The 25,601-nt window shown below is 37.1% G+C and overlaps 1 protein-coding gene and 1 long non-coding RNA gene across 3 annotated transcripts in view; one reads left to right on the top strand and one right to left on the bottom strand.

The window, feature by feature from the left end:
- The window catches only part of Crot (carnitine O-octanoyltransferase), a 47,420-nt gene extending 46,873 nt beyond the window's left edge, over nt 1-547 (bottom strand). The window contains exon 1 of the mRNA XM_078040499.1: nt 410-547. The gene's annotated coding sequence lies outside the window, so the exon portion shown is untranslated. The remainder of the gene's footprint in view (nt 1-409) is intronic.
- Nucleotides 548-14,032: 13,485 nt separating this feature from the next.
- The window catches only part of LOC144370328 (uncharacterized), a 40,652-nt gene continuing 29,083 nt past the window's right edge, over nt 14,033-25,601 (top strand). For both annotated transcript variants that reach the window (XR_013430308.1, XR_013430306.1), the window contains exon 1: nt 14,033-14,275. This is a non-coding gene — a long non-coding RNA (uncharacterized LOC144370328). The remainder of the gene's footprint in view (nt 14,276-25,601) is intronic.

Genomic DNA, 25,601 nt, shown 5'->3' on the forward strand with positions numbered 1-25,601 from the left:
TCCTTTGCAAACTTGCTTTTTGGTTTCTTTACCTTTGCCTGGCATTCTAAACCTTAAAGAAAAGCCACACCTACATGATTAAAATATCACCTCTAAAGTCAGCTATTCTAAGATAAAACAGGAAACACAATGGTGTCTTCTTCACCTTTCCATCATTGTGCCAAAAACACCTGGGAAAATTAACTTAAAAGAAAGAAAAGATTATTTGGCTCATGGTTTCAGTCCTTGCCTATAATCCCAGTGACTCAGGAGGCAGATGCAGGAGAATCAAAAGTTTGAGGTCAGCCCCAGCAACTTAAAGAGATCCTATTTCAAAATAAAAAATAAAAGGGACTGGGGATAGCTCACAGTAGAGCAACCCTGAGTTCAAATCCCCAACCCCCGCAAAAAGAAAAAAAATGTCACTTGCCTCCTTTGGTCTGGGATGAGGTGAGGCAGAACATCATGGTGCGGAGCCTAGGGTGGAACAAAACTGCTAACCTGATGGCAGCCAGGAACGGGGAGAGGGAGGAAGGAGAGAGGAGAGGTTGGGAGAGGGAGGGAGAAGCAGGGGGAGGAGGAAGGAGTGGGGAGAGAGTCATGTGGAAAGAAGACACACCCTTTAAGGGCACAATTCCAATGACCTGCTTCCTCCAATGAGGCCGAGCCCCTAAAATTTCTACCACCTCTAATAGCCCATTAAGTCTTTATTTTTTTAAAGAATATTTATTTTTTATTTATAGTTGGAAACAATACCTTTATTTTATTTAATTATATGTGATGCTGAGGATAGAACCCAGGGCCTTGCCTGTGCTAGGAGAGTACTCTACCGCTGAGCCCCAGCCCCAGCCCCTGCCCCTCCATTAAGTTTTGAATCCCAAAATGCTTTAACCCATTCATGAGTTCAGAGTCTTAATGACCCAATCACATCCCAGAGGCCCCCCCTCTGAATACTGATACATTAGGAAAAAAACTTTCAACAGTTTTGAGGATCATTTAAGATCCAAAGTATAACCATCAGTCATAGGGCTTCCTAATCAGCAATCTTCAGACATACAGAACCCAGAATATCTGTGACCATCAGATAGCATCAGAATGTGTGTCAAAGAAATGGACCACTGTAGGATTAATGATTACTCTAGCACCCACCCATCTGTGGCTAAATAAGAACTTTCTTAAGTTTCCTACATAGGATCTAGGCTTGTGGTTGTTAACTAAAATGGTCTTCAGCATGGTAGTCCAGATATTTTCCAGTCAGCCAGCTCATCATAATAAAGTTCTTCCTCCACCACTACCTTGTCTCTTGACTAATTCACTTCTGTCATGGGGTGAACATACAAAAACTCTGTGTGGTTTCATTCCAGCAAAACTTTGGAGCCCCCACACTGTAAAAATGTTGAGGACACTATTCATTATATCACTTATACTGTCTACCATGTTCCTGTTAAAGCTTTGTTTCAAGTTTGAATTTGGGGGAAGTTTAGGTCCTCTTTACTGAAAATGAGATTTCAACAACGTATTAAATTTCCTTTAAGCCATAGGTGCCAAAATTTCAATCCTATGAACAGTGTCCTTTTTCCTACCTGTATTTACATTTTACTTTCATCGAAAGCCTTTCAAATCCCACGTAATAAGACAGAAGCTTAAGAAAGAAGGAGAAATCAGAGATAGGAAAAAAGTGTATGCAATTAAAAAAACAAAGGCACAAATGTACCTACAAAAATAACTGGAGATTATGACATGTCTGTTTTTTTTTTCATTTGAATGCTAGAGCATGTTATAGAAGCCATAAATATCAATACCACAGAATTTTAAAAGTATGAATTATAATAATCAGATAAATTTTGGAATAGGTGAGCCACAAAGGAAATAGGGAAGGAGGAAGATAAACAATGATAATAGTATTCCTGTTGAACAAATATGTGAAGATCAATGAGGAGCTCAGTGGAGATGAGAGAGTCACACTGAGTGAATCGCATTTAAAGAGATGGTTAGATGATGCTAATTGAAAAGAAACTTTGATACTGCAGAAGAAAAACTCCAGAATCTTAAAGATGAAAATAAAACCTCTCCCATTTTAAAAATAAGAAACAAAGACTCCAAAACAGTTCATTTTTCCTCCACTGCTTATAGGGTCTAGAATGTGGATTTCCTGCCTCTCAGCTCTGTCTGCTATACCACACGGCCTCTCAAGACCGTGTGGTATAGCAGATACCATGTGGTATTGCTTTAGGCAAAAGAGCACTATTGGTTTGTAAGCTAGGAATTTTTTAGAAAGTAGCAGAGTGAGAGAGAAGCTGCGAAGAGATGAAAACACAGAAGACTCTCAACCAGTATTTTAATTTTCAAGGAGAAATTCATAACTGAGAGAAATTCTTTATCGAGAGGGGGAGAGAGTCTGCTGGCCAGAAAGCACTCCCAGTGCCCTGCAGTGTTATTGTCCTAGTTCCCACATTGCAAATGGCAAGATAGCAATAAGAGGTCCCTGACTATCACAATTGTTACCTTCCTGGGAAGTATTATGAATGTTCCACTTAAGTTATTCCTGTGCCCTTTGAGCTCTGGCTCAGTAGATTGGAACACAGCCTGTCTCCACACCTTGACTCTTTCATGTTCAAAAGTCAGACAGATTAGATATTAAAAATATGACTTCACATAAGGATAAACTAAAGAAGAAGCAATGACTCCAATTCTTTTAACAAATGACTTTCTTCAGTAGCAATCTTTCCAGGGTATGGGTGTGTACTTCTATGTCATTGCCACTTTTCAAGAAATGAAAAACACTGAAAGATGCCTTTTTCCCTATTTTGGAGAATGACGGTTTTTTAAAATATTTATGTAGTTTTAGATGAACACACAGTATGTTTATTTATTTTTATGTGGTGCTGAGGATTGAACCCAGTGCCTCACACATGCGAGGCAAGAGCTTTACCACTGAGCTACAGCCTTAGCCCCTGGAGAATGAGTTTCATGAATGAGCTTAAATAGTATGTACTTAATGCTTATGTTTATCATGTGGTACAAAGTGTTTCCAAGGAAGCATTCCATTTAATTGCACACTAAAAGAAAAATAGTGCCTATTCTGAGAAATGAAATTTGACGACATTATGAAGTTTTTATAGCAAAGCATTAAATGACTTATTCTTAGTTCAATAAAAATAAGATAATCTTGAAATACTAAGATCATTAAATAAGCTTAAGATATTATCTCATCTTAGTATTTACACAATTATATATCAACTTTTATTCAACATTTTATTCAACAATAAAGCAACTCTTGCTTTTATGAGGTAAATACATTTCATGTAAAGTATGGAGAATCCCTGAGCTATTTCTGGGATTTCTCTGGTTTCTGAGACTTATCTTTGTACACAAAACTATTCATACTTTAGTGCTCTCATTTGTTTCCAGATAGAATTTTGCAGATGAAACTTTAATATGCTTGAGTTGAAATGAACCATTGTTAACAGACTTCAGAAAACCCTCAAGATCTTATAGCAGTACTATTGTATTTCAGTTTGTGTGGGATGAGGCAGGGTAACAAAATCCGGAGACTTATGGGGAGGTCTAGAAACCCGGTTCTGTCACAGTCATATGCTCCTGCGTTGTTCTCCAAGGTCCCTGTCTATTCTGTAATTGTAAGAAACTCAAATGAGTTTTACAAGGTGTCCCAAAGCAGAGTTCATTGTGGTGATGTGTCCTGCGAGGTGGAACCTCCCTTCTTGACTGAAGCTGGCTTCTGGGACAGTTACTGATATACTTGCTAACACTGGCTGCCTAAAAGTGTAGTTTACTTGTCAATAGTCCGAGTACTTTGGACTCTGCTTTGGTGAGCACAAGGTCACTTCCTTTTTGTTGTTGTTGTCTCATAGAAACTGTTGTGTGATAAGGTATGTGGGTTAAAAGGCCATATAAATAAGTACTTACTGAACACAAATCCTTGACCAACAACATATTGAATATAGATACAAATCAATGATTCAATCAGGAATTTTCCAATTTTCTGTTTTTATGGACAAGACAGCTCTAGAAGGTGTTAGCCCTAAGGTGTTATTTGTTATATTTTATAGAAGCATGCATATTGTAAGAAATATTTACTGCATAAGTGTGTAACTTCTGTACAAAGTACATTTGGTATTTAGCTTATGCAAATATGCATATTATTTAATGTATCTTTTCATTTCTTATATAATTCTCCTCAATTTAATGCTATCTTTTGATATCTTTTCATTTCTTATATAATTCTCCTCAATTTAATGCTATCTTTTGAAATAATGCTTGCTTTTGAATAAAAATCCAACAGAAGGCATGTATCATTTTATTTTATTTTTAAAGAGACAGGGTCATGCTATGTTGCTCAGGCTGTCCCCAACTGCCAGGCTCAAGTGTACCTCCTGCCTCAACCTCCCAAATAGCTGTGAAAGTAGCTGAAGCTACAGGTATGTGCTATGAAGAGCTTATATGTCTTTTTTAGTCATGGTTCTCCAGAGGAACAGAATCAACAGGAGATTACAAAAAGGGGATTTATTAGATTGGTTTACAGGATCAGAAGTTAGATAGTCTCATAATGGTCATCTGCAGGCTGCAGAGCCAGAGGAAATAGTAGCTGCTCATTGCAAGAAGATGGAACCTAAGAAGAAGGATCAATGATACAGCCCCAGTCCAAGGGCCTGGAAACTCCCTGGGGAGCCTGTGGCCAAAGACCACTTTAGAAGAGTGAAGGAGCTGGAGCCCAATGTCCTCAGACAATTGCAACAGTGATTGAAGCACCTTATTGAGAACAATCAAACTTGCAACTAAGTCAGCTTCCTCTTTCTTCCACCTTTTGTTCCACTAGGCCCCAGCCTATTGGACTCTGCTGCCTGGCATTCAGGACAGGTTTCCTACTCCAATTTGCTGTCCCACAGGTCAATCATTTCTGGAAGTACCCTCAATTCTCTAATCTCAATCACCTCTCAATCCAACCAAGATGACAATCCAGATGAACCATCATAGAACCATTTTATCAGACACACGTTGCATGTCACTAAGAAAATGCCGAGCGAAAATAAGTGTTGCTTGAATTTTTACATGTGAACAAAAAAATAATGGATAAAAGCTGTTATTTATGTAATGTAAGAATATGGAATGTTTTGATTTATTTACACTCTTATGCATTTTCCAGTGGTCTAACAAAAAAATCTTATGCACACATATTTATATATGTATGCATATATGCATATATACCTGTGTGTACAAATATATATTTGTATCCATAGGTATATTGGGGGGTTTGAACATCATATGAGCCTGTGTCTTGGTTTCAGAAAGATTGTGTGCCATTATTCCTATAAGAAGTCAGTTATCAGAAGCCCAGGAATATTAAACAATTTTTTGAAAAATATATAATCAGAAAATGACAGGTGGGACCAAAACTAAGATACTAATCTTGTGTTCTTCGTGTGAAAGTGAAAATGACAGAATTTTAGGACCACCCTTTTCTCCAGCAGAATATATATGTGTTACCTATCTTATTATGTTAAATCTCTGGAATTCCAGAACTTGAAATAAACTGTGCAATCTAGAAATATACGTATGTTTGTTTGTGTGCATGTGCATCTTGACTGTCCTTAATCAATTCGAAAGTTTTGCCTTCCTCTTTTATTTATTTATTTATTTATTTATTGGGGGGAGGGGTAAATCTAAATGTCTATATAGTAAAGCCCATATATTAGACCCTCAATATTAAGTTCAGATTTTATTCCTCAATTAAAGAAGATTTATTTTATTCCAAAAACCCAAATATATGTAATTATAAACAAATACAAATATATATCCACTTATAAATAAATATATAAATGTTAAATATTTAATAGTATAATGTGTTTCTTTGTTACAAAACTGTTTCACAAACTCCTTTAATAATCTGCTAGTTATGAAACCTCCCCCTTAGCAAAGAAAAATACAAATATACATATATAAAGAGAAAAGTGTAAAAATTTTCTGGAGGATCACAGATTCCCTAAAGCTCATTCATTTAAATCCTCTGTATGACTCTAAGCATAGACTGCAACTTCTATCAGAATACCTGGAATGTTTATATGAAATATTATTCCCAGTCTTGCCACAGAGGGAGAGTCAGAGGGAGGCTTGGGGCAGAAGAATCTGTCTCTTTATCAAGATAGTCCTTCCTCACCTTCCAAACTAATGAAATGCAAAACAAATAAGGAAAACACAGGACCTAAGTATCTACAGAATTCCTATTAGGAATGCTAAGTAAGAACTAGGCACAGTAGCACATGCCAGTAATCTCAGCAACTCAAGAAGCTGAGGCAGGAGGATCACAAGTTCAAGACTACCCTCAGCAATTTAGCAAGGCCCTAAGCAACTGTGTGAGGCGTATCTCAAAATAAATAATAAATAAAGGGAGCAAGCTATGTGATTCAGCATGCCTAACTTCAATCTCCAGTAGCTGCCCCCCACCAAAAAAAAAAAATAACAAAACTAAAGCGATAGAAAATACCCAGTACTAGGCCTGGAAACTGGGAATCTGAGTGGGACTTTGACAGGTAGAGAAAAATAGAAGAGGATGCCTAGCTAAGGAAGGGGCAGAGATGCACAAATGGAAACATAGGCAAAGTAGCTATATGTCCGAAAAACAACTTTGGCTGTGAACTAGAAAAAAAATTAAATAAAGACAGCATGAAGGACTCAACAAATCATGAGAAAGGCTACTGAATTGCATATAGAAATCATGAGGCCAAAAGTGGAGATGCCAGGCTCTGGCTTGTGTAGTGTTAGACTTACACAAGTGACTTACAACTATGTAGTTTCTCATTGTAGAGTAGAATGTGATCCCATGAACAAATATGGAAACAGTACTTACCTGGAAAAGATAGGAGTACATGAGAACTTCAAAAGCTATTCTAAAACTATGTTAGCCATACAAGAGGCCTTACAAATGGTCTCTTCCTATTTCCTATTTAAAAATTAAATGCTTTGGAGTTCATCAAATTTTTGTTGATCATTATGTAAGGTAATTTTTTTCAGAGGATCTGGGGGTCAAACCCCAGGGCCTTACACATGCTAGTCAAGTGCTATACCACTGATCTAAACTCCCAGTTTGGTTAGTAATTCTAGGAAGTGAGATAACAGGTTAATATGATACTTATTTCCTCATTTTGTGATTGAGATGACAAATGATGTAATTTGCCTCTAGGTCACACACTGGCTGAGCTGAGTTTGAAGGCAGCTCCAGATTATTTCTAAAATTGCACAAAGCTGAACCCAGATAGACAGCCGGTCAGAATGTGCGCTTTATGCTATGTATCCACATGCAGACTTTGCCCAGATAGTACAAGTGTAGCTACATGTGAGAAAAGATATTGGGACAGCAATAACAACAGCCTGAAGCCTAGCACCTGACACCTGAATCAGATAAACACTGCATTAGCCATTTGGAAACACTGAATTTTGAGTAGTAAAATACTACTCAAAGGAGTAGTATTTTACAGCAGCAGAAGTGTTTTCAGAACATGTAAAATCAATGAGTCAAATTACTTGGGCTAAATGAAACATAGCTAGACTTTAGAAATGACATTCAATCATGAAGCATGTTAGTAATTCCAGATGAACGTCTACAACTCATAAAAAAAAGTTTGTGTCCTGGTTAAGTACTGTAATAAATCAGTACATTTTGTTTATCTTCTTTTTTTGTTTTTTGTTCATCCAATCATTCAACAATATTTACTGTTGCCAGTCATGGTACTAAGTGCAAGAGAAAGTAGAAGACAAGAATGATCTAATGTCGAGTCTCATGGAGCTCATCGGCTAGATGGGGAGACAGACACCAAAGCAAATGAAATATAACAAGTTAAAATTTAAATATTTATTGTTTTATTAAATAAATGAAATGTGATTTTAGTGCATATTTGTATGTGGTGGTAAAGGAAGACTCTCTGAAGACAGCACATTTAGGCTGAGATCTGAAGAATGATTAGGTGTTGCCAGGCAAAGTATCTTCCAAGTGGAGGGAAGAGAATGGTCAAAGATTTTTGAGGAAACCCTGAGAAGATTCATGTGGCTGGAGTCTCAAGACCAAAGGAAATGTGTCAAGGGTAGAAGTAGCAAAGGAACACATTCAAGCAAGAAGGTTAACATAGTCCAAGCCAGCTCAAGCCTTCCTTAACATGCGTTTTGGAGAGAGGAATGCCTCAGACTGCCAGAGTGCAGTGTTTCAGGGACAGGCTGCCCATATCGTTTTACAATGACTTAACCATAAGATTTTAAGCTGATAATGCATAAAGAGAAATTTGTCTTGGTTAGGCAAACCTAGTTCTATACATTCCTCTTAGCATTCAGCATATTCTAGTTTGGGGCAGTTTAAAAAGTTAAGATACTATTTAGATTTGTACAATTAACTCATGTTTTTTACGTGCCAATTTATTTATTTATGTTGTTTCTTTTTCTGTTGTTTTTTGGCACTGGAGATTGAAGCCAGGGCCTTGTGCATTCTAAGCATGTGCTTTTTTCACTGAGCTACACCTCCAACCCTAATTCACCTTTTTAAAGCAGTAGTATTTCTTAATGTTGGTGCAGATCTGGGGTATAAATATGTTACTTTATATGACAAAAGGGACTTTGAAGATACAATTAAATTAAAAATCTTGAAACAGGGAGCTTTACCAGGATTACCCAGGTGGTTCTAATGTGATCACAAGCGTCATCATAAGAGAGAAATGGGCAAGTCAACAGAGAAGACATGAAGGTAGAAACAGGTTGGAGTGATGCGATAGCTGGCTTTGAAGAAGAAAGGAGGCCACAAGCCAAGGAATGCAGGTGACCTTCTGAAGCTGGAAAAGCTAAAACAGATAATCTCCTAGGGCCTCCAGAAGGAATGCAACCCTGCTGGCACTAACCTTAGCTCCATAGGACCCAGGTTCCAGCTTCTAATCTCTTAAGCTGAAAAAAAAAAATCTGTGTGCTAACTCACCAAGTTTGTGGTAATTGATTACAGCAGCAATAGGAAACCAAAACAAAATAGATATATGAATTAAGTAATGCCTAAGGCCACATCATTAATAGGGGATGGGTCAGGAATCAAATCTGACTCCCAAATTTATGCTCAAACCACTATATAGCAGTATGGCTTATGTATAAGTGAGGGGAAATGATCAGCATTGAGTTCTTATCAGGGATTTAGCCTAAAAGTCTGAAATGTTAGGGGAAAGAATATGTCACCATGGAGTATCAAAAGTTAGTATCAGATGAGCCTTCTGTATGTCATCATCCCCTGTCCATGGTTTGTAAGACAACTGAAACAAAGGCCAGAGCAATAGAGTGAGAAAGACTTTATTTCTCCAAATACTCTTCTTCCTCCTCCTCCTAATACTAGTACTATTATTAGGACCTTTTTATTTTCAGTTCTGGAGTGCTTATATTTTTAGCAATAGAAAGATGTGCTCTACAGACATAAGTTCATGATCCTTCACATACATTAACATTTTAATAAAGACCTTTAAAACACTTTGTTGCCATTCAGGCTTTATGATATACAACTAAGTGAGTGAGAAAAATAAAGAGAAGCCAAAAGAACACCAGCTTCTATTATGTTTGAGTCTATGGACAAATGCCCAGATTTGAATCTACAGTGAGTGACATATGTGGCTAATGCTCTAGGGAATAGTTCCTGACTCTTTTTTTTAAATTAATTTATTTTTATTGTAATTTGTTATCTATGACAGCAGAATGAATTACAATTCATATAAAGTAGACCAAGCAGGGCAATTCTCAAAGTTACTTTAAAAAGTAAGTTCAGAAAGAGACCTTATTTACCTTAAATCCTTTCCCACTACAGATAAAAGGGAGACAACAAGTTCATTCTGTTGTTTTTAAGTGAGGTCCATGGGAATACACACACAGGAAATAACCTGTCATGTTCTGGCTGGCTGTGCCCAGAGCCCAGGTCATACTCCATCATGATCATCTTAAAGGTCAATGCTTATTGCCATTTCACCTTGGCTCTAATTTTTCTAATGATAAGTCTGTTAATATTATACTCGTGTCTTAAGCTGCAAACTGATTTAAATTGTTCTTGAAAAGGGATACACTAGAAATTAAGATGCACAAATGGCTGGACCATCAGTTGCATAAAATCTGAAACTTGAAAGGGAAGTAAATTCTAAATGTAAATTATAAACATAAACATTTCCTTTTAGGTCCACTTTTTAGGTCACCTTCCTAATATTCACTCATTATCTTTCTCAGTCTCAATTCCTTTCTTGCAACCATGACAATTGACTAACTTCGTCTTCCACATGACTCTATGATACCCATGATGATTTGTTCAGGTCTGTCTTACACAGCACAGGCTACAGTTCTATGAGCCCCTGCCTGAGTAAGGCAGTGTCAATAGCAGGTGGGAGCCTTACAGACATGGGAGAACAGTCCCATAACTCTGACAGATTTGTCTGCATTGACTCTACCTTCCGTCTTAATCTTGATCCATGCTTAGTTTTCAGTCCTATCTCTGTTTTGTTGGTGGTGGTGGTGGTGGTTTTTTTTTTTTTTAAACTTCTTATCTTCTATTAGGTTCTCTGTGAATGCCTTCCTGATTTCCAAGGGTTTCTATGTGCTAAACACACAAAAGATAATAAATACTAATCATGTGAATAGAAATCTAGAACGGACCCCAGGTGGTAGAAATTGTAAGCACATTTCTCTAAGCCTTGGGAAGAAGAAAGGAGAAAGGGGCAGAAATGAAGAGGCCCACGAAAAGAAAGAGGACCAATTATCAATTTGTAATGGTTGGATTTGGGTCGTGATGTATTATCTGCTTTATATATTGTTGGATTTGGTTTGCTAACATATTATTTAGGTCTTTTCATTTATGCTCAAAACTATATTGTCCTTAAGTTCCTATTTCTAGTAATATCCCTTGTGAGAGTTTGCTCTCAAGGTTATACTATCTTCATACCAAGCAAGGATAGGACACAGTTTCCTATTTTTCTATTTTCTTTTAGTTTGAGTAAAATAGGTATTATTTGTTCCCTGAATTATTTGCTAGAGTTAACCAGAGAAACCTCTGGACCTAGAACTTTTATTCTGTTATTGTCTTAGAGGCATAATTATTGGTTTATACAGATTTAAGTATTGTCAACCTTTTAGGTTATGGTATAACCTTTCTTTTGAAACTCTTTAGTCTGAAATAGTCACAGGAATTTGTAAAAGTAGTACAGACCTGTCCTTGCAGGTCCACAGTGGTTACACTTAACTATAGTAACACCAGGAAACTGTCATTGAAACACACAACCTTTTACCAAGAATGTATATTGTATATTCATTTGCATAACCACAACTGCAATCAAAAACTATTGTATCAACACAAAGAATGTCTGTCCTCCACCCTCTGATAATCACCCATTTTGCTTCTTTCCCCCACCATCCCTAACTCCCTCACAACCACTAGTGTGTTTTTTTAAGTGATTTTAATTTTTAACTTCATGACGGCGGAATGCATTACAATTCTTATTACACATACAGAACACAATATTTCATATCTCTGTATATAAAGTATGTTCACACCAATTCATGTCTTCATACATGTACTTTGGATAATAATGTTCATCACATTCCACCATCATTGCTAACCCCCTGCCTGCTCCCTTGCCCTCCCACCCCTCTGCCCTATCTAGAATTCGTCTATTCTTCCCATGCTCCCCCTCCCTACCCCACTATGAGTCAGCCTCCTTATATCAGAGAAAACATTTGGCATTTGTTTTACACTAGTGTGTCTTTTATCTCTATAACTTTGTCAATTCAAAAATGTTGTATAAATGGGATCAGATAACATATGAGGACCTTTTGAAATTGGATTATGCAATTCACCGGGGCAGTCATGGTACACATCTAAACTGTGTGTATCATAAGTTTATTCCTGTAGAATTTCATGGTACAGGAGTAGTACAGTTTGTTTAACCATTCACCCACTCAGAGACAGTTCATGTTTAGGGATATACAAATGAAACTGCTGTATATACTCATTTATCTCTCTGAAATAAAAAATGCCCAGGAGTTGTGATTGCTGAGTTGTATGCTAACTATATGCTTAGTTTTCCAAGAAACTGTCCAGCTACTTTCCAGGGTGGTTGTTCCATGTTCCATTCTTAACCAGCAATGTATGAGAAATCTAGTTTTTCCACACCTTCACAAGCATTCAGTATTATCAATTTAATATGGCTATTGTTATACGAATATAGCAATGTCATTACAGTCCAGATTTCCATTTCCTTTATAATCAGAGATGTTCCAAGTCTTTCACATTCATTTGCCCTCTGTAAATACTCTTTGGGAAAATATCTTTTTGTTTACTTCCTCATAGGATTGTTTTTTTGGCTTTTTTTTTTTTTTAGTATTAAATTTTGAGATTTTGTTGTTGTTGTTGTTGTTGTTGTTGTTGTTGCTTCTCTTTTCTTTTTTGGTGCTGGGGATCCAATCCAGAGCCTCACACATGCTAGGCAAACACTAACACTGAGCTATGTATCCATCCCCTTCATATATTCTACTCATAACTGACTGTTAAATGTTATTTATAAATATTTTTATCCAGTCTGTACTTGTCTTTTCATGCTGTCATTTAATTAATTAATTAATTAATTATACTTTTGTTTGTGGTGCTGGCAATTAAATCCAGGGCCTTGCAATGCATATGCCATCTACTATTGAAATATACTCCCAGAAATTTCAACTTTATAATAAGGGTCTTTTCCAGAATAAAAATTTAAAATTTTTATCAAGTCCTATTTATTGAGTTTTCTTCTTCTTATGAATAATATTTTGGTGTATGGTCAAAAATTATTCAGTTTCTAGATCCTAAATATTTTTTTTCCTTTTTTGCCCCTAAAACTCTTAGTTTTATAATATTTTACATTTAAATTCATTTTTCATTTTGAGTTAATTTCTGAATAAAGTGAAGGATTTAATCAAGCTTCCTTCCCCTTCTCTCCCTTCTCCCTTCCTCCTTTTCTTCCTTCTTTCCTCTCTTTCTTTGTGTCACCATGGATACCCAATTACTTTAGTCAGTATATATAAATACATATACCAATTTCTGTATATTGAACCTTTAGGAGATAAGACTTATTAATTTTTCCCATTTTATTGGCTGCTATGATAATCCATTTTTGTTGCTTTCAGAAAATATCTGAGGCTGGGAATTTTATAAATAAAACGAGTTTATTTAGCTCACAGTTTTGGAGGCTAAAAATCCAAAGAGCTTGCTGCTCTTTGGCAAAGCACCCTTGGCTGCATCACCTCATGGTGAAGGCAGCATGGTAGAAGTAGGAGACAGTGAGATCACATGGCAAGACAGGAAGCCAGAGCATGGCGAAATGGCTTTTAAAAAATCTCTTGGTGACAACTAGAGGACATCACTTCTCAGTCTTTTGGCCAAGATCAAGTGCAAGAACTGACAAGCAAGAACTACTGAATCCTTTTGTGGGCAGTGCCCCCAGGGCTTCCCAATAGGCACCACCTCCTAAAGGTCCTTCCTCCTCTTAACATCACTAAACTAGGAAGCAAAACCACACATATGAAACTTGGAGAGATACACTCTCCCTATCCAAATCATAGCAGTTGTTTTGTTCACTTTTTAAATACTGCCCTTTGGTGCAGAAAAGTTTTTTTTTTATTATTTTTGATGATGTCCCATTTATCTATTTTTAAGTTTTTCTGCTCATGCTTCTGGTGTCATATCTAACAATCAATTGCCAAAGTGAAGTCAGAAGGAATTAACTGTGCAGTTTTGTTTTTTCTTTCTTTATTTTAGCTCTTATATTTAAGGTGTTGATCTATTTTTATTGGGACAGCATATACACACCAAATCATTAAATTTATCATTTTAAATGCTTTCGAATGCATAGTTTTGTAGCACTGGGCACTTTCACATACAGCCGTCACCACCATTCATCTGCAGAACATTTTTTATCTTTCTAAACTGAAACGCTGTACCTATTAAACATTAACTCCCCATTTCCCCTCACGTTGGTGCCTGGCAACCTTTCTACTTTCTGTCTTTTTGAGTTTGTCTATTCTAGGTACCAGAGTCATACAAAATTGGTCCTTTGTAATTGGCTTATTTCACAGAGCATAATGTCCTCAAGGTTCATTCATATTGTAGCATGTGTCAGAATTTTCTTCCTTTCTAAAGCTGAATAATATTCCATTGCATAAATATACCACAATTTGTTTGTTCATTCATCCACCCACTGATGGACACTTAGGGTTCCACCTCTTGATTATTGAAAATAATGCTGCAATAAATGTAAGTATACAATTTCTCCTTTTGTTGCCTATGCTTTCGGTGTCATATCCAAGAGATCATTGCCAAATTCAATGACCTGAAGCTTTTCTCCTATGTTTTCTTCTATTGTGTTTTATGGTTTCAGTTCTTACATTTAGATCTTTGATCCATACTGAGTTATTTTTTGTATGTGGTTTAAGGTTAAGGACCAACTCCATTCTTTTACAGATATCTAGTTTTCCCAGTACTATTCATTGAAAAGACTGTCCTTTCTACACTGAATGGTCTTAGTCCCTTTGTTGAAAATCATTTAACTGTATATATGAGTTTATTTCTGGGCTCTTTCTTCTATTCATTTGGCCTATATCCCTGTCTTTATGCCAGTCTTACGCTGTTAGATTCCTGTTGTTTTAGTAAGTTTTGAGGTGAATATCCTCCAACTTTATTCTTTCTCAAGGTTATTTCAGCTATTCAGGCTACCTTGAGGTTTCAAGTGAATTTGAGGATGAGTTTTTCTATTTCTAAAAAGAAAAAAAAAACATTGGAGTTTTAATAGGGACAACATTGAATCTGTAAATCACTTCAGGTAGTGTTAACATTTTAACAATATTGTCTTCCAGTCCATGAGCATTGCCTTCCAATCTTTTCATTTAGCTATGTTTTCTTTACTTTCTCTCAGCAATGTTTTGTAATTTCAGAGTACAAGTTTTGTCTCATTAGCAAGATTGATTCCCAAGTATCTTATTCTTCTTGCTATTGTAAATGAATTGATTTCATGAGGTTTTTTTTTTGCTTATTCATTATTAGTTTATAGAAGCACAACTGATTTCTGGGTGTTGATTTGGTATTCTGCAACTCTAAATTTGCTTATTAGATATAACAGTTTTTCTGTAGAATGCTTAGAGATTCTTATACAAAAATCATGTCATCTGTGAAAAGAGACAATTTTGCTTCTTCCTTCCTAATTTGGATTTTTAAATTTCTTCCCCATTTTTCTGGCTAGAACTTCCAATATTTTGTTGAATAGGGGTGACAAAAATGGGCATCCTTGATTTGTTCTTGATCTTCTGGGATGGTATTGTGTCAAGCAAACAACCTGCAGCTGCCTAGTTCAAGATTGCGATTGAGACATATGATGGACCACCAATGGCTTGGGAAAATAACAACAACAAAGAAAATACTGAATAAAGAAAAAGTCGATTTAAAAATTTTATATTTTTATTGATAGTTTTGTTCCATCAATCTGTTGTTTTTCTGATTTGTTTGTCCTTGTTTTCCTTTAGCTTTTTGAACATGCATAACAGTTTGGGTTTTTTTAACAAAAACCTCATCTAGTAAGTTCAATGTCTGAGCTCCCTCATGGATAATTTTTATCAATTTATGTTATTCATTTGAATGAGTCATATTTTCCATTTAAAAAAGTATTTTTAAAAAGTATTTTTTTGCCTTATGATTTTTGTTGTTGTTGATAATAGAATATTTGAACATTGTAATGGGTAACTATGGAAATCCAACAACTCTTTCCCTTCTTCAGAGTTTGCCTTTTTTATTGTTTAAATATGTAATAGTCCTTTTATTTAGCAACTTTTCCCAATTTTTTTTCAGAGACTGTATTCATTGTCATGATATGTGGCCACTGAGGTTTATACCACTTAGCTGTGTTCAGCTAGTGTTTTGATAGAGAATTCTTCAATTTCCAGGAGCTAAAATTGTCAACAAAAATTCCAGTCTCTCAAGACTGGCTCTCTACTGGGATACTCCTTCAACACTCAGCCACAGCTCCAGGTCTTTTCAGTCTTTTCTGAGTATGAATCTTGTCCTGGGCATATGTGTGTCTCTTTCTTTCTTTCTTTTGAGTTAATTTTTTAAATTTGTTTTTTCTAATCAGTTATACATGACAGCAGAATGCTCTTTGATTCATTGTCATATGTGTGTCTTTTTAAGTTTACCCTGTATACATACAGACTTTTGAATGCCCTAATTTACCAAAGAAATTCTCTCTGACTTTTCCTCCCAACCTTTGGTAGTTTATCATATATCTCAATCACAATCTTGTACTAGGCAGCTGCGGGTTGTTTGCTTGACATCTTTTTTTTTTAAATTATAGATGACACAATACCTTTATTTTATTTATTTTATGTGGTGCTGAGGATTGAACCCAGTGTCTCACATGTGCTAGGCAAGTGCTCTACCACTGAGCCACAAGCCCAGCCCAACATTTATTATTTTTGAGCAATGCCTGCTCTTTCTCTAGCCTACATAAGTTTCAAATTAGACAAAATAGAGAAAAGCCCTTCATCAGTCCTTCAAGTAGCTCCCAGACATGTTAAAACAGAACTATATAATAGTGAAGGAGGTCTGTTTTGCCATCTCAGAACCAGAGACTGAGGTCTCACTGTGGTAACATGAGCTGCAGTCTCCAAGATTGCCACTGAGCCAGGGAGAAGTGTGGCAAGGGCTAATATAACTACTCTATTTTTCTGACTCTTTTTAAATTGTCTTTTTCTTTATTCAGTATTTTCTTTGTTGTTATTTTCCAGAGGTCTGGCAAGGTTGGTTTTGACAGTTTCTGCTTTTGTTGTTGTTATTGTTTCTGCTGGTAGGTGGGGGCTTGTAGCTCCATACTGTCATCTTAATGTCACTCTTTAAAGTGAACTTTTAAAAATCTGTAGTAATATTTTTTACTTTAGGATCTATTTTTTCTGATATTAATATAAGTAAGCTAGCTTATATTATCTAATATCATTGTAGCATGACTTTTCCATCCATTTCCTTTTCTACCCGTGTGCATCTATGTGGTTTAATATGATTTTTTTTTACTTTTCCATCCATTTCCTTTTCTACCCGTGTGCATCTATGTGGTTTAATATGATTTTTTTTGTAAGTGATATACAACTGAGTTTAGTTAATTCAGTCTGACAATTTCTGTCTTAACTGAAACATTTAATCAGACTATAGATAATGTAACTGCTTACAGTCTGATTTTAAATTTATAATATTTATGGAAATTTAAAATTTTCCTTCATCTCCTATGTTTCTTTTTCTGACATTTTTGGTTAATATTTTATCATTCCATTTTATTCCTATGCAAGTTATGTTCATATAATTTTATTTGTTACCCTAGAAATTAAAAAGATGTATGCTTAGCACATTGTAGACAACATAAAGACATACATGGGGATTTATCTTAGCATAGTCAATTTGACAAATTCATTTTATTTATGTTATGGTTTGGATGTGAGGTGTCCCCCAAAGGTTCACGTGTGAGACAATGCAAGAAGGTTCAGAGGAGAAATGATTGGGTTATACCTTAACCTAATCAGTGAATTAATCCCTAATAAGATTAACTGAGTGGTAACTGGAGGTAGGTGGGATATGTTTGGAAGGAGTGTTTCCTTGGGGGTGTGGCTATGGGGTATATATTTTGTTTTTTGGAGAGTGGAGTCTCTCTGCTTTCCGATCATGATATGAGCTGCTTCTTCCTCTGCCACACTCTTTCACCGTAATGTTGAGCCTTATCTTGAGTCTCAAGGATTGGAGCCAGCCTTTTATGGACTAAAACCTCTGAAACCATGAGCCCTTAAATAGACTTTTCCTCCTCTATAGTTATTCTGGATCTGGATGGGTCCTTTTAGTCACAGCAGTGAAAAAGCTGACTAAAACAATTTACTTATTACAATTTATTTTACAAAGTCAAAGATTATTTGCTTAGATTGAGTTAGTTCCACCTCACACAGTTTACATCCACGTCAGAAGCTATAGTCCAAAACTATCCAAAGTCCAGACAGAAAATTTTGAAATGAAAGAGAAATTTTGGTCACTTCCCAAACCTTGTAGGGGTGGGTGGGGAGAAGCAAATTGATTCAGTAGGTCATTAGCACTCAAAAGAATTAATGTGTACTTTGGTATTACTGTTGTAGGGACAGATGAGGCGAGGCACCGGAGATAGCAGGAAACAGTTTTATTTGGCTGCAGCCAGGTTCAGAGGGTACAGCTTTTGCTGTAATCAATCAATCCCCCTGAACCCCGAGTTCAGGGAGTTTCAGAGTTTTATACCCAGCATGTGAGGGGAGGGGCTCAGAAGTTCACAGTTTGCACAAGTTCACATAAAAGCAGCTTTTTCTTTTACTGTTCTGGGCATGTTAACTCTTCAAGGACAACACCTGAGAAGGGGAGAGCTTCATCTCCCCTTTCTTTCCTCCCCCTGCCAGCTGTTACCAGGGAGCCTATTTGTAACTTATCTTAAAAATGTAGACATCTCTGTGAAGGCCAGCTCAAGGCCAGAGGCCTTGTTTGCACATTTCTTCAAAGTACTATACTGGATACGTTTGTGAAAATTAGTAAGGGGGTGTCCAGCACCTGGAGTGCTGGTATCTTTTCGGCCAATGGCCAAGTAAACAAGGCAACACAAAAATAGGAAGTTTATCCACAATGGACTCTTTCATAGAGACTCTTTTGCTGATAGTCCTAAATCAGCCATGGTGAAGATTTCTAGAAACGCCCAGTTAAGATTTTTCAGTTGAGAAGGGAGGTGCCACTTCATTACCAATATTTCAATTATCTCCAAGTGAACTGGGATACAAATTCCAGTATATATGCCTTAGTGTTCTAGGGCTGCCATAATAAAATACCACAGAATGACAGCTTAAACAACAAGATTAAATTACCTGGAGGCTGATGTCCAAGATCAAGGTGGCTGCAAATCTGATTTCTTCTGAGCCTATTTCTCTGTGGCTTGCAGGTGACCACTTTCTCACAATATTTTTATGTGGACTTTTTCCTGTATATCACTGTCTTAACTTCCTCTTTTTATAAGAACACCAGTCAGGCTGGGTTAAGACCAATGCTAAAGGTCTCATTTTAACTTAATTGCTCCTTAGAGGCCAAACTCCAAACATAGCCACATTCTGAGATATTGGGGTAAAGGGGTTGGAACTAGGGTTTGAGTTATTTTTTGAGTTAGGATTTGAGTTGTTTTCCAGACATGAATTGAAGGTAGTAGGTGACAAAATTCATCCCATAACAATGTTTTTGTAAGATCCATAGTTTCATTAAAGTACTGCTATGACAGTTACTGGTACTAGTAAGAAAGAAATAAGATTTTATTGAGGTTTCTCCTTAAAAGTTTTTAAATTTGATAATGGATTCTTTCATATAACATTAGGAATCCAAGCAATGAAAGAGAAAGTAGATAAATTGAACTTCAGCAAAATTAAAAACTTTTGTGCTTCACTAGACAGTATCAAGAAAATAAAAATACTGGACTATGGATGTAGCTCAGTGGTAGAATGGTTACTTAGCATGTATGAGGTCCTGGGTTTGATCCCCAGCACCACAAAAAACAAAAAACAAAAAAGTAAAAAAATGTAAAACCACCACTGATAGAATAAGAGAAAAATATTTTCAAATCATGTATCAAATAAGACGTCTAGTATCCAGAATATACAAAGAATTGTTACAACTCAATGAAAAAATTATTAAAACCTGATTGAACAGCATACCACAGTGAGCCACACCAATGTTTATAGCAGCTCAATTCACAATAGCTAAACAATGGAACCAACCTAGATGCCCTTCAACAGAGGAATAGATAAAGAAAATGTGGTATGAATACACAATGGAATATTATTCAGCCTTAAAGAAGAATGAAATTATGGCATTTGCAGGTAAATATATAGAGCTGGAGAATATCATGTTAAATAAAATAAGCATAACCCCAAAACCCAAAGGCCAATGTTTTACTTGATAAGCAGAAGGTGATCCATAATGGGCAGAGTGGGAGGGTGGGTAGGGAAGAATGAAGGAACTTTGGCTTGTACAGAGGGGAGTGAGAAGAGGGAGAGTGTGTGGGGATAGGAAGGACAGTGGAATGAGATGGACATTATTACCCTATATACATGTATGATTACACTACTGGTGTAACTCTGCATCATGTATAGCCAGAGGAATGAGAAGTTGTGCCTCATTTGTGAAGAATATGTCAAAATGCATTCTGCGAAGCAAAAGGAGCCAACCATAAAAGTCACATTTTGTAAAATTCTATTTCTATGAAATATCTAAAATAAGTAAATCCTTAGGGACTTACTAAGAGGAGAATGAATAGTAAGTGACTGTGAATGAGTTTGTGCTTTTTGTTTGTTTTATGAAGTAATAAGAATATTTTGGAATTAGATAGAAGTGATCATTGTATGGCCTTGTGAATACATTATAAAAACTACTGAATTGTATAAATGTTGTAACTGAATTTTATCTCAATTTTTAAAGTTGAAAAAAGAATGATTATTAAATACATTCATCTGTACACTTGTTTCTTTTCCTCACATATTCTTATTTTGATATTTTAAGATAAGGGATAAAAAGATTAAAAATTTAAAGTGACTAATTTTCAAGCTAGTGTTTATAAACAATCTCATATATAGGCAGACGGAAATTCAAAAACAAATTTCCCTTTTGTGGATAAGAGAAAAATTTTATATAATAAAAGAAAGGTGGCTCAAAAATAATAGGAAAGAAACAAGCCTATATTTCTTTTGTTTAAAAAAAGGGTACGATGATTTTACTAGATTTTGAATATCTGTGAGATCAGAGATAGCTATTCAATATCAGTGTCTTAACATCAAAGGATGCTTTTGAAACCAGTCATTTGTGAACAGTTTTTCTAACTGGAACAATACTTGTTTAGACTCCATGTTGAAACAAGTTTTCATTTTCAAAGGAAGTTTAAAATAAAAGGTTGTCAGGCCATTTTATCCAAACAAGCTTCTGAAAGAGTGAAGAAGTTCTTTTTCTGTGGAAACAGAGTATTGAACCCATGCACAGGCAAAAAAAAAAAGTAAATCTTAACTTAAGTCCCAACCTTAGATAATTCAAAAATTATATCCATATGGGACACTTACTTAAGTGTAAAGTATAAAACTATAAGAAATTTATTTTTAGAAAAGAAGAGAGAATCTTTGGTATGTAGCTCTAGGCAAAAAGTTCTTAGACTAGACACTGAAAAACATAATCCATGAAAGGAAAAATTGACAGATTAAACAGAATCAAAACTTACATCTCTTGGTCTTCAAAAGACCCCACTCAGAGGACTATAACTATGGTTGTAATAATTCATTAATGAAGACACAGTATAAATAGATATGAAATATGACAACAATAATATAAAAGGTGAAGTGGGGCTTTACAATAACTTAAATGTCCACCAACAGGTAAATTGTGCTGAAAGAGTAGATTTTAAACATTCTCACCATAAACAATAAAAAGAATGAGAGATCAGTATGTTAATTAGCCTGATTTGATAATTCCACTATGTAGACATGTATCAAAGCACCACATTGTAGCCTATACATTACAGTTTTGATTTCTCAATTTAAAATAAGATTTTAAAAGAAAAAAAAATTTCTTAGTGCCCGTGACTGTTTTAATCTCTTTCTTCCTCACAACCAAGAAGTTAATTGAGGTACAGTTAATTCCTAGTTGAATGAAGTTGCTTTAATTTCCAAACAACACCCTTCCTCCATCTTTTAAACCACCATGGTCTCAGTAAAATACCAAGGCCACCAAAGCACAATCTACAACACACACTAGTACCTTATGTCCCTGATTCCCAAAGGGTGCGTAGCTCTGTCTAGGAATAAATGGAGAGTTTTCAGAGCCAAAAAGCAACCTGATAGCAGTTGGAACATGAGCCTCGTTAGTTCCATTCATGCCAAGCTCTCAACACCCAGCCTCCTCCATTCCTTGACTGGAGTTATGGCTCATAACACTTCCTATCTGGTTAACCTAATTTCTCACATAGGCTCATGGTTGTCTGCTAGTTTCCACATATTTACTATCTATTCTGCTCCTACTTAATTTCCCTTTAAATATTCCTATTTATGTTCTTAAGCAACAATTAATTTCCAATAAACCACCCTAGAAACATAGCTAACTCTTAAATGTCGCCATCTCCTCCCCTAACAGAGACCTGAAGTTTGTGCCCCTGATGCGGGCTTCCCTCCCGAGGCTAGAAGATAGATTTGTATAATCTTGGCTCCACCCTGCCCTTTTTACTTCCTTGTTCTTCTTCAAACATTCTCTCCTCCACTGAGTTCAATCATTCCTTACATCAGCTTTAAGAATCCTGCATTCCATTACAGGAACACATACCAGGACACAGCCCTTATATATTCCTTCAAGATCTTTAAGTCAAGATGGCAATTTGTAATACGTGTATTTGTGTTAGTTTCATGTGTTGTTTTAACTGGCCACAGGGTGTCCATATTAAACATTATTTCTGGGCGTCCCTGAGGGTGTTTTCAGATGAGATTAGCATTTCAATCAGTGGACTCGGTCAAGTGCACAGCCCTCCCCCATGTGGCTGGGCATTGTCCTATCTATTGAAGGCCTGAAAAGAACAAAAGGCAGAGAAAGGAGGAATTGCCCGCTTTCTTTCTGTCTTCCTGAGCTGAGACATCCCTTGAATTGGAATTTACATCATCAACTCCCCTGGTTCTCAGGCCTTTGGATTTAGACTTCGGAATTACAACACCAGTTATCCTGTGTCTCCATCTTGAAGATAGCAGATCATGAGACTTCTTTGCTCTATAATCCTGTGAGCCAATTCCTCATAATAAGTATCTTTCTCTCATCTCTCCCCCCTCCCTCCCCTTCTCTTTCTCTCTCTTTCTCACACACACACACACACACACACACACACACACACACACACATACTCTATTCAATTATTTTTCTCTTTCTCTGGAGAAGCAAAATACAGTATTTTATCATAATTAAATTTTTAAAAATGTTCTTATTCTCTTTTCTACCACAACTTTATATGCCTTTACTTCTGTCACTCTTTCTTCCACTAGTTGTTTATTGACTTGGAAAGACCTATCATCTTTTGACGCCTCCCTCATCCCTCAGTTGATCTCTAACTCCCAAAGAAAATAGAAACCATCCAATCATGGAAACCATCAGCTTCTTTTCTCTGTCATCTCTGCCCTCACCTCCATTGTGTTGGTCGGCTTTATATTGCTGGGACCAAAATACCTGACAAACACAACTTAGAAGAGAACCCTGGTTTCAGATGTTCAGATCATGGTCACGACTCCATTGCTCTGGAGTTAGGTGAGGCAGAACATCATGGAGGATAGGTGTGGCAGAGGAGCACTCACTTCTTGGCAGCCAGGAAGCAGAGACAGAAGGGGAAGGAGCCACCGAGAAGATGAACCCTTCCAGTGTACAGCGAGGTGATGGAGGCTGGGACTTGCTACCTCCTCCCGCCATGCCCCTCCTGCCCACAGTTACCACCCAGTCAGTCTGTTCAAACTAGGATGGACTGGTTAGGTTACAGCTCTCACAACCCAATCCTTTTCTTTTTGTACATTCCTCCATTAACACAGGATCTTTTGGGAGACACCTCGTATTCAAACCGTAACACCCATCTTGACTAATTCTATATTCTTCCTATTGTACAGGAAATAATTATCCTTTTTAGTTTTCACCTGTGTTACTCATGCTCTCGCCTCTGCCTTCCCAGGTATCTTGCTCACTTGCTTAGCTTCTTATGCTTCTCTGTCAATCATCTCTACTATATGCTTAGCCCTTGTAAATAGATTGCTTGTGTCCTGCACATACTAAAAAACAAACTAAAAACTTTCTATGGACCATGCTTCTCCCTCAAGTGATTTCTTTCTCTTCTCATGTCACTTTCTTGAAAGAGTAGACTACCTTCCCTTCTCTCCTACTTGGTTCCGGTGTTTCTAAGACTGTCTATGCAAATGTCACAAGGGACCTCCATTATAACTATCAAAGTCAGTAGCATTCATCACCCCTTCCTCTTCCTGGACCTCTCTGCTGTGTGTGAGAATGTGCATCATTTTCCCTTCAGTCTTTCTTCCTCAGGCTTCCATGGTGCTGCTTTCTCCTATGGCCTTCCTCTACCTCTGAACATTTTCAATTAAACACTATTTTGGGATTTTCCTTTTTGCATGGACTTTTATTCCTCTCTCTCCATTTTCAACTCTTCATGAAACCCTGTTATTCACCATTTGAAATGTCTCTTAGATCCATCTCTTCCTCTCTATTCACTGCCATGGACCTGGCCCAAGCCCTTCACCTATTCTAGGCCTCTCTTCTCCCCTCCCCTTGTACCACAACCTCTATCCAACCCCTCACCATTGCCAGGGCTACCTCTCCAAAACCCAGATATGACCAAATCACTTTTCTGGGAGAAAGTGGTTCTCCAGTGATCCCGGGATAAATGTCCAGGCCTTATGGTGGTACTTCCACTTTTTCACTCATCTGCCATGACTGCCTGAGGCTCTATGCTGCTTTCTCCCACTTGTGCCTTAAAGCCAGGGCAAGTGTTACCTCCATCAAAATACATTACCCTCTTCTCCTCTCCCTCTTTCACTGTCCTTGAGAAACTGGGTATATGTGGAGCTTTTGGGGAATGTTGACTCACAGTTTCAGAGATTTCAGCTCATAGACACTTGGCCCTATTGCTTTAGGCCTGTGACAACATAGTATATCATGACAGGAGTATGTGGGAGAGAAGGTTGCTCATAGTATGGCATCCAGGCCTGGGATAGCTCGGTGGTAGAGCACTTGCCTAACGTATGTGAGGCCCTAGGTTGCTGTGGAAGGCCACCACATCCTGTGACCAGCATTTTTCCTCTCCTGATTGGTTTGCGGTCACTCCGGTGATCTGGCTGCTTTTAAGTAGCTGAAGACAGTAGCCCTGATCTTGAGGGTAGAAATAATGCAACCAAATGTGTCTTCATGCATAGGTGTGCCTTCCTGCAGCCCCCTGGGTCGAGCTATGTTCACCTGTTCCTTTGTGATATTACCCCTTGCCCTTTTTGGAATAGAATGTCCCATGGAAACACCCTTTGTGTGTTCCCTTCTCTTACTCTGCCCTTGGGTGTGGCCTTCCTAGATGTCAGTCAACCTGCTGATAGCAGACATCATGAAGCTAGACTCAGCCCCCTGAAACTGGATCCCTTGCCTCAATAAAAGGAGTCAGCACACACTTGCTCTCTCTTTCTGCGGACCCTTAAGGTCAGAGGAGCCATCACAGCATCCCCAAAGAAAAAGATATTTCTGTCTCTTGTGTGGTTATTTCGCGCAGTCCTGTTCCCCTGGAATGACCCTGAGTGTTTTAGTCGTGAGCAACATGACAGGTTGCAAACACAAATTTTAAAAAATCAACAAACAAAAACAATAGGCAGCATCACCAGGAAGCAAAGAGAGAGAAAGGGGCTCAAGTCCCAATATCCCCTCATGGGTACACTCTTATGACCTAACTTCCTTCCACTAGGCCCTACCTTCTAAAGGTTCCACCACTCCCAACAGTGCCACAAGT

Source organism: Ictidomys tridecemlineatus, chromosome 2, assembly GCF_052094955.1.
Source record: "Ictidomys tridecemlineatus isolate mIctTri1 chromosome 2, mIctTri1.hap1, whole genome shotgun sequence".
Taxonomy (NCBI): Eukaryota; Metazoa; Chordata; class Mammalia; order Rodentia; family Sciuridae; genus Ictidomys; species Ictidomys tridecemlineatus.